A 13872-nucleotide genomic window follows, 5' to 3' on the forward strand; every position below is an offset into this window, starting at 1 on the left:
TTAATTAGTCCACCCAGCATGGACCCCTACTGTGTGCTGGGCCATGGGCTGGCCACTTTACCCAGAGCCCTGAGGAGGAGGCTGGTGCATGATACATATTAGCTGTTACTGTTATTATTTATATGCTCACCCCTCCATTCTTTAGCACCCTGTCCTATCATCAAAAGCCAGGCCCCCTCCTCTCTGACCCATCCTCCCCCAGGCTCTTGCATCAAGTAGGGGCTTCATTCCTTTTCATTAGCTCCGTTCATCCTAAAGCCCACATATGAAAGTTGGGGCTGAATTCTTACCATCTTGGCACACCGTCTTGGTTTAACAGTTTAGTCACTGTGAGAACAAGCACACCCATCTGTCAGGTCAGTAGGGGCCAGCATGTGGTTGTCTTTTGGTGTCTGATTACAGTTTATGATTAGGCTGAGGTTGTTTTCTTTTTTTCTCGTCTCCCATGTAGACGCCATCATTAATAGACACTGTGTCATTTGTTTCCAGATAGTTGAGCAAGAGCTTCCCGCACAGAATCATAGATTCTTGGAACACTAGAGTGGAGAGGAGCTAAGTAGATCATCCGGTAAAACCCCCTCATGGTACCGTTGGGAAACTGAGGCCCAGAGTGGGGATGTGACCTGTTTACAGTAACGCAGAGAGTCAGCGACAGAACTGGGACCGTGACTCTCTCTCCTAACCCACAACAGACGCTCTCTTGTTTCTGCCTTAGCCACATGGATCCTAGACCTAGGCCTGGTTGGGTCAGAATTCCAGGCCTGGAACAGACAAGGGATGGGCATGTCTTAACAGGAGGCATGGACTTGGCTGGAGGGTGGATAAAATTAAGTCTGTGGAGTAGAGCTCTTACTCAGGGACCCCTTTGGCTCCAGAGGGTCCAGTAAATGAGGGTTTCCCCAGGCCTGATTAGGGACGAGGGACAGAGTTACCTGATGTCACCACAGCTTGGGGTGAAATTGTCATAAGCTGTCGATAAAATAATAAAAAGAAGGTCAATATAATCTGTTAGTATAAGGTTACCAATTGTTAACATCCTCCAAATGAGTTCTCCGACCGCAGTTTGGAAAATGCATTTAAAAATCAGTGGGATTTAGCAATGAACTTCATGGAACAGGCTGGGCTTTCCTGAGAGTCTGTGCAGTGTTAGGAGATTCCGACATGTGTCTGCTCTATTCCTGTGCCATTTGGGATCAGAAATCCTACAGAGGCGCAGGGAAGTTGGAGCCCCCCTTCTCCAGACAGGACAGTGAAATCCCTGAGGGACACTGTAACACTAGCAAGAGTACCACATTCCCCAAATCCTGGCTTGTCAGTTTGCCTTTCTCTATTTCATTAAGAGTATTCCTCACTCATATGTGACATGGAGTAGGTGCTAGTGGCATTAGAAAGGTGACTCATTGGTGTGTCTGGAGCCCTTGTCTGGGTGGGAGACGATGTAGGCCATTGATCTTGGCTTTGGGGTCTGGGTTTAGTGGCAAGTTAAGTAGCTATGTCCAGACTGCTGAGAGGTCTGGACCACATCCCTTGTTTTCCACAAGAATTACCCCCCAACTCTGAGATCCGGGTATTTTAGTCTTTGAGCTGCTACTATTTGGGATGAAGAATGGGACCCTGACAGGGGTCTTCCAGGCCACATGAGATGTGGCCCTGACATGTCTCTGTTGGTCACCCCTCTTCAGCCACCCAGGTCTCCTTCCAGTTCCTCCAGCTTCTCTTCTGTGTCATGCCCCTTTTCACCTCTGACCTTTGCACATGGCCTTCCATCTTGATCTCTATCCCCATTGCCTGTCCCGCCCCCACCTTATCCCATGAAGATATAAATGACACAGAGCAGGAACCTGTCTGCTCCATTCTCCATTGCATGTGTCTCATAAGCTGTGCTGGGCATGACCAGTGCAAATAAGTAAATGGTAGAAAACAGCAGTGTTAATTGTGAGGTTTTCCACACTAATCTTGTTAAATGTTGAAAGTGTCAACCCTTAGTAAGATAAATCGATGATTTATTAATAGTTAAAAAAAACCATACTGTAATTTCTTTAAGCCACATAGTTCCCATACTTGAGTGTAGGAGACCGCCAGCAAGGAGTCTGAGTGAGAGGCAGAAAGAAATGATTTTTAATAAAGGGAAACTCACAAGCGTGTGACCATGTAAATATCGGGAAAAACTAATCGTTCTTAGAAATGCAATGAAATGGACTTGAGATCATGGATCCAAGATCTGAGGTCCCTGACAGCCACAGCAGGGGCAGAAAACAGACAAATAAAAGCAGTTGATGTGGTCCCCGGCATCATGTTTACCCTACAAACAGGTCACAGATCCAAGGCGAGGCCAAGTCACTTTAGTAAAATAACATTAGTAATTATTTATATAGTTTAATCCAGCACAGCAACTGCATGAGGTAGGTACCATGAATATCCCCAATTTACAGATGAAGAAATAGGTGCCAAGAGGTTGAGTCACCTGCACACGTCCCACGGGAGTAGGTGGTGCCCACCCAGGTCTGTTGGACCCCAGACCCTATGCTTCCAGCCCCTGGGCTTCACCACCCCAGAGCCCCAGTTTCCTCATCTGTACAGGCAGGACTGGGGGGCGGGGGTGGGAGCGTTCTGTCCTGCCCAGCTCCGGGGCATGGATGGGAACGGGATGAGGATGTGATTGAGACTGCTCACCTGACATCCCTCTGCTCTTTGTCTCTGTGACCGGCTCTCTCCCTGACTGTGGACCTCCCAGCGTGGGGATCGGGCTATACTCAGGGTCTGTCATGAGAACAGTCAATGCTCGAGCATCTTTCCCCACCAGGTGCTGGTCTAGGCACTTCCTACCCATCAGCTGGGGCTGGGAGATGGGACTGGAGTTGGCAACACCGAAGGCTGAGGCCACGGTGCTGGTGAGCAAGCATGGTGGCCTGAACGCTGGGCTGGATGGAGGCCCCGTGAGAACGGGGGAGGGATGATGACCCCCAGCTGTTTGTGTGGCTGGCGCTTTCTTTACCGACTTCTCCCCACTCCAATCTCACCTTGGTCGGACCATGCAACCTTGACCTCTTCATTGCGGCCAATTAATTTCATTTGGCCACCAATTTGTAAAGGTTCGTGAGTTAGTAAGAACTGGGCAGTTGTTAGTGAGTCTAAAAGTGAAGGGGTAAAAACAATTTAAATGATGCCTGCCATGTTATTGTAGTAATATGATTCTACATTTATTACTTTTTTGTAAGACTAATTTTTAGAGCAGTTTTAGGTTCATAGTAACATTGAGAGGAAGGTACAGAGATTCCCCATAATTCCCTGTCCCCACACATGCATAGTCTCCTCATTAGCAACATCACTTGCCAGAATGGAGCATCTCTTTGCCAAGGACGACCCTACATTGACACATCATAATCGTTCAAAGTCCCTAGTTTACCTTAGGGGTCACTTTTGGTGTTGTACATTCTGCCCTCCCCTTCTACCCCCACGGGAGGCTCCTAGAGCACCAGTCCTGGTGAACCCAGGCCCAAGGGTTCACACGGAGACCACCAGATGCTCCCGAAGAAGGACCATCCATGTGCACACGTGGTCCAGACCTGCTGGGAGACTCTCTCCCTCCGGCCTCCTCCCACCTCAGTTGAAGCCTCTGCACACAAAGGCCCCTCTCAGTCCCTTCCACAGGAGACCGGGGCTCTCCTCAGATAGTAACAGAGGCCAGCTTACCAGCCCCTCCTTGTAATTACTATAAGAAAAGCGTTTTTGTAGAGATCCCTGTCTGGATTAACCACTGGCTGGAGGATTTAACTCGTGTACACACAGAAAATCTCCACAGACTTTTCTCCTAATATTTATTCTGATGACTGAAACATGCAGATAAGGTGAGTGCCTGACGCTGGAACTGCAGAATAAATTTACATTCTCTAAGCCACAAAAAGCTGCATATGTATCCACGTTCTGGGCCTGGCTGGGGGCCCAGGAAGGGGGAAAGCCAGCTTCCGGCCCATGGAAGGCTCTGACTGGTGTTTCTTCAGCAACAAAGACTCACATGTGACAGACTCAGCACCTTAGAACCCAACAGTCCTTGACTTCCAGAATCTTAAATCCCCAAGTCTTAGAATCTTTAGTTAATAGAATCTTAAAACTGTAAAATATTGAGTCAGAATCACAGGGTTTTAAGATTGTAAGAATCTTAACTATCCTCTTAACCCAGCTGTCATTCCAGCCCCTTCCCCAATGTAGTTCTGAGCAGCACAAGTGCATTTCCAGGCTTCTAATCTTGCTCCAGCATTGTCTCCTCTGGGAAGCCCTCCCTGATTCCCCTGGCTGGTTCTGAGCCCCCATCACAAGCCCTCATGGCTCCATTTGCTTTGCCTGGTGAGAGTTACCAGGGGTGTCATTTTAAGTCTGACCCCCCACCCCACTGTGAACCCTGAAAGGTGGAGGTGGGTCTGCTTTTGTTCATTTACAAATCCACAGCACAGGGGCTCGCACGTAGCAGATGCTCAATGAATATACCCCACAAGGCTACACTGCACCCCTAACTGCGATGGCTCTGCCCTGTAAGGTTGGATGAGAGGCATCCTTATCTCAGGGTAACTGGGGGCCTGGCTGAGCCCTCATGGGGGAGGGTGTGCTGCTGACAGCTCTCAGATGACTGAGACCTTCCCAACTCTGTGTCTATTTTCATCTGCTGAGGAGCATTGGGCTGAGTCACCTCCTGGGGGAGAAAGAGAACAGCCCTAGGTGCCCTGGGCTCCTGGTATCCAGGGACTAGAGGCCAAGCATGGGTGGTTACTGCCTGGAGAAGGGTAATTGACTCAGATGAGTTACCCTTGCTTGGAGTGTGTAGGGCTGCCCCATGTAGTGGGGACGGGGAGGAATATGTATGGAACCCACATGACCCGACTGGACAGCTTTTGATGTTCTCCTTGACAAATTGAGACTGTAAATGGGCAGCCTCCCTGCCTGAGAAGAGCATGGTGACCAGGAGCTCAGGTCCCTTGGGGAGGAGAACCTGGGTAATATTATCACATAATCCATCAGAGTGGGTACAAGAAATCTAGAGTGGACAGAGGAGGACGGAGATGATGAGCTAATTACAGGTCTGAGTCCCAATCCAGTGGTGATGGCAGCATTTGTTCCACTGACCTCCTCCTTCTAAGTTGGCCCTCTGGAAGAAAGAGGGGGCCACCAGAATGTTAGAGAAGATTCTCCCTAAGAGTTTCCCAAATGTAGAAATGGATCTGAGCAGCACCAGGGGTAGACGGTGACGGACATGGAGAGGCCTGCTCACGTGCCCTGGCAGGTTAGGCTTCCTAGTCCTCTACTCTCTTGGCTGAGGTATTGTCACACCGGCATTGCAGGTTAACTTTTTCCCCTCCAGTCCTGCTTCCTCCCCTTCCTTTTACAGTTTTTGTTCCTAATAAATATCTCTTATCCCCAACTCCGCTCAGTGTCTATTTTCCAGGATCTCTTTTGTGATGCAGAGGAAACCAGTGACCAAGCATCAGTCAATCCCGAGTTTGAGTCCAATGTCCATGACTTAACTAGCTGGGTAGCTGGATGCTAAATAGCTTGTCTCTCTGTGCCTCAGTTTTCTCATCTATGAAATGGGGCTAATAAATCCCCTGACCTTGTAGGGATGTGGAGAACGAATAGAAAAATGCTTTGTAAAGGAGAGAGCTCACATGTGCATGCACGTACACACACACACACACACACACACACACACACACACACACACACACAGTGTGTGTCTGCACCTATACCTCTAGTATAGTCAGAGAGCTACCAGGAAATGGGTCTGGCTGGCTCTGAGATCCTGCTGGGGAAGAGGTTGGGCAGCCTGACTCCAGTGGTCAGCACACCAGCTGGCCATTACAGATTCCCACTCCAGGTTCCCACAGAAGGGAGGGGCGGATGGTAAAGATGGATGGCAGGGCGGGTAACATGAGCTGGAGGCTGTGGGGAATTATTCTGTTGTTCTCTGCGCCTCTTTCCAGGAAGCCTCCCTCCCCTGCTCCGGCTGCCGCACCACATTTCAGATCAGAACATCTATAGATCCATCAAAACAAGAGGTGGATGCGATGGCTGCACATTCATGGGAGGGGAGGATAAAATCTAGGGGGGCCTCATGGGGTTGCTCTCCACGTACGAGTGAGGAGACAGCCAAGACAGGTCATATATTTTTTGAGCCCCAGGCTAGGAGGGGAGAGATGCAGGCAGCCCAGGCAGGGCAGAAGCACCAGAAACGGATGCATTAAAGACAACGTTTATTAACAAATCAGGGAAGGACCCTTCCCTTCTTTCCTATTTGAGGAGCTCTTGAGTGATGTTTCCCAGGTCCTTCTGCCCTGGTATTTGCCTTTTGCTGAAGGTGATGGATGCGAAAGCAGCTCTAATGAATGGGGGCCTGGGCCTTGAGACATTTGCAAGGCTGTCCATCTCCACACATCTCCCAGCTGTCAGCATGGCCCATCGGGGAAACACACTGCGGAACTCCAAGGACTGGGAGTTTAGGGGGCAAGCAGATGCAGGCAAACAGAGAGGAGGAGCCTGGGCTAGTGGAAGGGTCAGTAGGGGTTTCCGGGACTCAGTTGATCAGGGCCGTCAGGAGACCCTCCATAGTTTCCCCTACACAGCATATGGATTCTCCAGAGGCTTGGGGCAGTGGACAGTGGTCCAAGACCATGCCTGGCTCTCTCCTCAGTCCCCGTGGTTCACAGTAGAGGTGGGAGTCTTCCAACCAGAGTTCAAATCTTGGCTTTGTGACATTGGGCACGTCACTTAACATCTCTGTGCCTCATTTCCTTCTACCTATGCACATTTGGGGGTTAAAACCTTTAGCACAGTACCTGGCACAGAGCAAGGGCTCAAATAAAAGCTTTCCTTCTTATTAGTAGTACTATTGCCTAGCTTTTCTATAGTCATGTATCATATATATATATGTAAATTGAGATAATACTGTATATTCAGCTAGTTCCCTCCCTCCATTTTCTTTTTCTTCCTCTCTTCCTCCCTCCCTTCCTTCCTTCCTTCCTTCTTTCCTTTCTTCCTTATCACTGTATCATGAGTGCTTTCTCACATCATTAAAAGTTCCTCAAAAGCAAGCTGTTAATAGCTTCCTAATAGTCCCTTATGGAGATGTGCCATCACTTACCCTGTCATCCTTTACGGTTGGATAGATGGAGCCTTACAGTTTTTTCACTCTTATCACCAGGCTGCAAGACACATCGCAAGGCACAGTCCTTGCCCAAATCCGGGACGGCTTCCGAAGGACCAGTTCCTGGAGGTGGAATCACTATATCAGGGCACTGACATCTCTAAGGCTCAAGGTCTTTATTACTTAATTGCCTTCCCAAAAGGTTTCCAGCAGTGATGGGAGTGCCTGCCTCAACACACATTTACCAGCATTGATTATTCTCTTTTTATTTAGTCTTTACTAATTTCATGGCCTGAAATTATATTTCACTGTCTTTTGGAGACACAGAACCTGGCCTGGGGCCTCTGTTTCCAGTAGGGTGATAATCAAATTATATTCAGGGGCTTCCAGAAAACTTCAGGATGAAAGGCAGCCTGTGGCAGGGACGCGCCAGGCAGGGAGACAAGATGGCTGGGTTCCTGTCCCAACTCTGCTCACTCACTGTGTGACCTGGGTGTATTATATTGCCCTCTCTGGGCCTTTGTTTATCAACCTACTACAATAGCCCCTGGCTGGTCTCCCTGCTTCCAGTTTATCTAGTGCCTAGAACATTGCCGGGCATACAACGTGTGCACAGCAAATATTTATTGGTGACTGAGCTGCCACAGTGACCTTTCTAAAGGAAAATTTTTGCCACGTCATTATGCTGCTTCCAACCTTTGCTCAAGCTTCCTAACATTGTATTTACTTATTTGGTCTTCTCATGAATTTCTGATTCTACTTAGGATATGAAAAGACACAAGAGATAAAATGAGAAAAAAAAGCCAGATAATCTACTAAATCATAACTTTTCTTAAGCCTATATCAGAGCTGGGTCTGCAAGGTACCCAAGTGAACTAAACACCACAGAATGACAAGACCCTCCAAGGACAGACCGAACACAGAAACCGTTCCACCTCTGGCAGAACCCTGCACAGAGAGGCGGCTGCCATAAAAGCAGGTGAGAAACACACCTCTAATATGTGAATGAATTCTTAAAGGCTGAATGCGGACTAGTGTGACAGCCTGGCTTTCCAGTGAGTCCAAGACACAAGGGGAGTTCACATTCATTCATGAGTGACTGCCCCATGCTCTGGAGGAAGATTGGGGACAGGATAAGGCTCTGAGAGAGCCACCTCCCAATGCACACAAGTATGAAAACACTCCCACTCCCCAGATCCTTCTCGCCTATGAAGCACAAGCTTTAAACCACCTCAGTGGGGCAGGTCTAGGTCTAGTTTTTTAAAAGTTTGAAATGTGGGAGAACATAATGATGGGCTTGGAACTGGACAGACCTCCAGAGGTGCTGGCGTGACCTCTTCCTGTGGCCTTCCTGTCTGGAAGCACCGGTCCCTCCTCAGGCTTTCATTCTCCGTCTGGTTTATGATTCTATCATCGTTTGCTGGGCCGCAGTCCTGGACATGGCACTGGGAGGCTGGCGCAGCGGTGGATTTGCCCCCTGCTGCTGGAGGGCCAGGTGGCCCAGCCCTGGGCTGGGCTGCACTAAGGAGGAAGAAGACGGAGGGCCGTGAGGTGCAGAGGGGAAAACAGACTCTGTCATGAGCCCTCACTCTAGATTGCTACAGAGGTGTGGTGAGGGCAATTTCTATTTCCTCATCACTCTTAGTGATTGTCTCCATAAGAAATCACCTGGGGTTCTTGTGAGAATCCCACAGATGGGGAAATTCAAGTTCTAGACCCTCCAACCTGACCTTGTACAAGTGTCCCACTTCACTGCCTCTGTTTCCCCATCTGAACAATGAGATGGTTGGTGTAGCTCAGTGGTTCTCACTCCGAGCTATGGAGATTTCATCTTCGAGGCAAAATGGAGTAACAGGGATTGGATTTATCCTCCCACCTGAAATGACCCAAACCCACAAAATTATGAAACAATGGTTTACAAGACACTGGATATCAGGCAATGAAGGAGGGACGAGAAACAAATGAAGTGAGTCCTACAATTGTCCTGGCTTCCAGCCCTGAGAGACTTTTCAGGTCATGGGACAGGGAGGAGGAACCCAGGTGGAGCCCAGTGACGTCCCGAGCCGAGGCTTCAGAAGACCACGATGGCTGGAATTCGCAGGATACGGTACCCGAGAGGAGAGTGCTGTCCAGAGAGAGAAATCTGGAGAGTGCAGAGGGTCTTGCTTCAGGTGTGGGGACCCTTTAACTCTAGGCTGAGAGCTGCTGGGGTCCTACCTAAGAAATCTTAATGCAAGATCCTAAAGAATCACACTGTTTCCAAGTTACAGAACAAAGCTCAATTCTATTTATAACAAAACAAAAATACCCAGCACCCAAAAAGGTAAAATTCACAATGTCTGGCAAAGAAAGCTGGAGTGGCTAAGGTAAAATAAAAAAATAAAAAAAATAAAAGTAAGTTTCAGAGCAAATAATATTACTAGAGAGAAAGAAAACCATATTGGGAATTCATCAAGGGAACTTAACAATCCTAATGTTTTTGTGCCCGATCCAAACTTCAAAATACATGAACCCAAAAACAATAGAACTGCAAGGAGAAATGGACAAATCCACAATGATAGAGATTTCAATATGCCTTTCTCAATAACAGAGCAAATAGACAAACTCATATAAGATCTAGAGAACTTGATCACCATTATCAACCCACTTGACTTAAGTGACGTGTCTAGAACATGCCAATCCTGCCACAGCAGAGCACACATCCTTTTCACGAGGGTACCTAAATGTGCCGACATGGACCACATTCTGAGTCCTAATACTTCTCAATAAATGTAAAGGGTTCAAATTTTATCGAGTGTGTTCTCTGACCGTAGTAGAAATAAACTGGAAATCCAGTAATTTAACAAAAAGATCTTGAGGAAAATCTCCAAATATTTTGAAACCAAATAGCCCACTTTTAAATAACCCACATGTTAATCAACCCGAAGGAGAATTAGAATGGACTGGTCCCTGGAAGAAAATGAACACATGGCATGTCCAAATGTGTGGGATGCTGCTAAAGCAGTTCGTAAGAGAAATTTATAGCTCTAAATGCCTGTATTAGAAAAGAAGAAAGGTCTCCAACCAGTGACCTCATCTTCCCTCTTAAGAAACGAGGAACAGAAAAGCAAATTAAATCCAGTGTAGGTAACAGAGAGGGAATAAGCGTCAGAGTAGAAATCAGTGGAGAAAAGCAATAGAGAAAATTAGTGGAACCAAAGCTAGTTCTTTGAGAAGATCGATAAAATTGATAATCCTCCAGTCCCGCTGATCAGGAAACAAAAAAGGGAAGATACAGTTACCAATACCAGGAATGAAAGAGGTGACATCACATGTTCTATATAAATTATTCGGAATTCTTCTGCAAGTTGAGTTCTGGATTTTCTTTTCATTCATTCATTCATTCACTCGTATCAGCATGGAATCATGGCTATTTATTTTCTGCTTTGGATTATAACTCAATAGAACTTTTTGGTTTGTTTTTGCTCAAATTCTTCCAGCTTTGGCCATTCAGAGCTTTCAGTTGGCTCTCATGTCCCTTCGGTATTTGCTCATCATTGTGAGTTTTTTCTTTTTCTGTTTAGCACTTCTTTACTTTCTGGCACTAAGATATGAGCCAGGCTCATCTTATATATTTCCTGCCCTAGTCCTCGAATCAACCTTTTCTCTGAGGCTCCCTGGCTTCATGTATCAGAGAACGCTATGAGAAACCCAGATTTGGTACTAGATAGGCTTGTTGCTACTGAGCTGTCTTTGCCTCTTGGCTGTGTCAGCTCACAGAATAAGGAAATGCACCCCTGTACACTGACCCATGCAGATAAACACGTATGTGTATTTCTGTATGTAAACATCTATATATTTAGCTAAACATGAGTTCATAGTGATGTCTCCACTCTCATTCATTACCACACGGATCAGTCTAGACTTCTCTCCTTGCTTGTCTGGAACCTCCCAACATCTGCCATCCACGCACTAGGAATGTTCATGCATAGCTCAGCCAGTAGACATGCATGGTGATTTGAGAATTGTCGAGCCAGACCCCCTGGAAAACAGCTTTCTCCACTAAAGCACAGTGCTTCTGAGCAGTTCCTTTTGCCTTTAGTCTTACAGACACCACTTATTTTCAAAGTTACATGGGTCAATACCTCTGATTTCTACCTGCTTCACTGAGGGTGTTTGATACATTGGTAACATAGTTAGACTCGTTTGTCACAGCCTGCATCCCATCCTGGGATCCCCTGACTTCCTAAATGAGTTTTCAAAACCTGCACACAGTAAGGTTCACTCTTTCTACTGTAAAGTTCTGTGGATTTTGACAAATGCCTACTATCATTTATCCACCATTCTAGTATTATCCATAATAGTTTTACTGTCCTGAAAGGAAACCTGCACCTCACCTCTTTGACCCGCCCGGTTTCTCAAACCCTTTGCAACCACTGACCTGTTTACTATCTCTATACTGTTGCCTTTTCTAGAATGTTGTATAAATGTAATCTTTTCAAATGGCCTTTTCCCCTTAGCGATAGGCATTTAAGATTCATCCCCATCTTCGCATGGCTTGATTGCTCGTTCCCTTTCACCCCTGAGTAATATTCCCCTGTATGTGTGTACCACAGTGTATCCATTTACCTGTCGAAGGACGTCTTGGTTGCATTCAGTTCTTGGCAATTATGGATAAAGCAGCCATAAGCAGTCACATGCAGGCTTTTGTGTGTTCATAAATTTTCAAATCAGTTGAGTGACTACCTGGGAGCATGATTGCTGGATCCTATGGTGAAACTATGTTTAGCTTTGTAAGAAACTGCCAAACTGTCTTCCAAAGTGGCTGTGCCATTTTACATTCAGACCAGCAATGAGTGAGAGTTCCTGTTGCTCGGCATCCTCTCTAGAAATTTGTATTTTCTGGGGTGGGATAAAAAAATAAATAAATAAAAAAATCTAAGTACACGGGCTCCATTCCCAGAGATTCTGACTCCATCAGCCTCACTCCAGGCCTCAGTATTGCTGAAAAGCCCCAAGAGATTCTGATGTGGAGTCAGGCTTGGGAATCACTAAGCCACACCAACCACCTCACTGTACAGATGGAGAAACTGAGGCCTGGGACCTGAGCTCTGCGGTGGGGCTGATCTCTAAGGCCCTGCCAGATGACGGTCTGGGAGGGGCTGTGTGATATCTTGATTAGGATCTGGGGCTCTGGAGTCCCACAGCCCCAGGCTTCACTCCCTAGTCTGCCTCTCACTGGCTGTGTGACTTTGGGAAGGTGCCTGCCCCTCTCTGAGCTCCTTCTCTGTGGAATGAGGGTGGTCACGGGACCAGCTGCACAGGATGTGTAGAGGATGTACTGGGCCAATGAGTCCAAAGTGCTCGCCCCAGAGCTGGGCACACAGTGGCCCAGGCGCTGTGCTGACTGTCCCTGGGACCCTGGTCATGTGGAGCAGCCGAGCCTGAGGTCCCATCCTGGGAGGCCGTGCTCTTCACCTTTCCAGGACCACAGGGTCTCTCCCTGTCTGGCCCTCCCACTCGCTGTTCCCACTTTGTCTCCTCCCGGGGGGTCTGCAGTGGCTCACCTGCTCCTCCCCACCCCTCCCTTTCCTTCTACTACTTAACAAACAGCTTCACTTAAGAAGCCATCTGGGAAGATGGATGGCACAAAGCACATTTTCTGGGATAAGTTTTCAGGGAGAAGAGCCAAGAAATTAAAGGCACAGCACTTATGATTCCAATCTTATTAGGCCCCATGAGTCTGACTGTTGGCGAATTGTGTTTCTGTATTATAAATTCCTCCCTCACCCCACTGCCCAGTGTTCTGGGCTCCATCTCCACCTGTCTTGCAGTGGGCCTGCTCAATGTCTCCGGCTGACTCCCTCCCTCAGGATAAACTCCCCTCTCTTTCACCAGAAGGGGCTGCTGCTGGGCCTTTCCTAGTCTGGGACTCTCCTCCCCTGTGCTATCTCAGGGAGCTGCCTCCTCTCCCTACCAAGGTCCTGGGTGAAGATATGTCTTCTTTTGTGGGGTCTTCCAAGGCAGATTGGGGACAATGAATGGGTGCCCTGTGAAGGAGAGAAGTATCCAGTGTTGGGCTAGGTGGGTGCCTTGTGGAGGGATAATGAGCTCACCGTCACTGGAAGTATGCACAGAGGATGGGTGAACACTCAGCAGAGAGGCTGAGAGTATGGGTTTCAGAGACTGAATGAGAGTCCTGGCCATACTGCCTGAGGTGTCTGACCTTCAGTAACGATTTACACTCACCAAGCCTCGGTTTTTTCATCTGGAAAATCAAGCAAAATAATAGTCTCACTTCCCAGGGTTGTCATGGGGACTAAATGACATAATGTGTGCAAGCACTGAGCGCAGTGTCCATTATCGTTACCAGGGTGGGGGAGGGGAGGCTGGGTTGACACCCTGAGCAATCTAAGATTGCTGTGGTTTTAGAAACCTAAGACTGAGATCCAATAATTCAATTATCCTAGGATGATAAGATTCCCCAGGATTCTAAGTTTTTAAGAGTGTGATTTTGTTATTCGTCTCATCTAAGATTCCTTAGAAGCATGAGGCTGTGTGATTTCGAGATTCGCATTCTAAACCCATCCCTCCCCCAGTGAAGCTGATCCCAGCCGTGGGCTGTCTGTAGCATAGCGAGCATTTATCTCTGTCCCGCGTTCCACTTCAGATCTTCCATCTTTATTCCCCGCTGGCCCCTACTTCTCCAGGGGCCCTTTTTCTAATTCCAGCCTTCTCCGGCACCCTTTGTTCTACGCACA

General features: G+C 47.6%; 1 long non-coding RNA gene across 1 annotated transcript; it reads right to left on the reverse strand.

Moving 5' to 3' along the window:
• Positions 1-2401: 2401 nt before the first annotated feature.
• Positions 2402-12583, reverse strand: LOC148755597 (uncharacterized). The gene is made up of 3 exons (XR_016018596.1): positions 11741-12583; positions 8446-8653; positions 2402-7255 (listed from the first exon to the last, which is right to left on the reverse strand). It is a non-coding gene; the product is annotated as an uncharacterized LOC148755597 (long non-coding RNA).
• Positions 12584-13872: the final 1289 nt, after the last annotated feature.

This window comes from Rhinolophus sinicus, chromosome 14 (assembly GCF_057876585.1).
Source record: "Rhinolophus sinicus isolate RSI-liver-muscle chromosome 14, RSI-T2T, whole genome shotgun sequence".
NCBI lineage: Eukaryota > Metazoa > Chordata > Mammalia > Chiroptera > Rhinolophidae > Rhinolophus > Rhinolophus sinicus.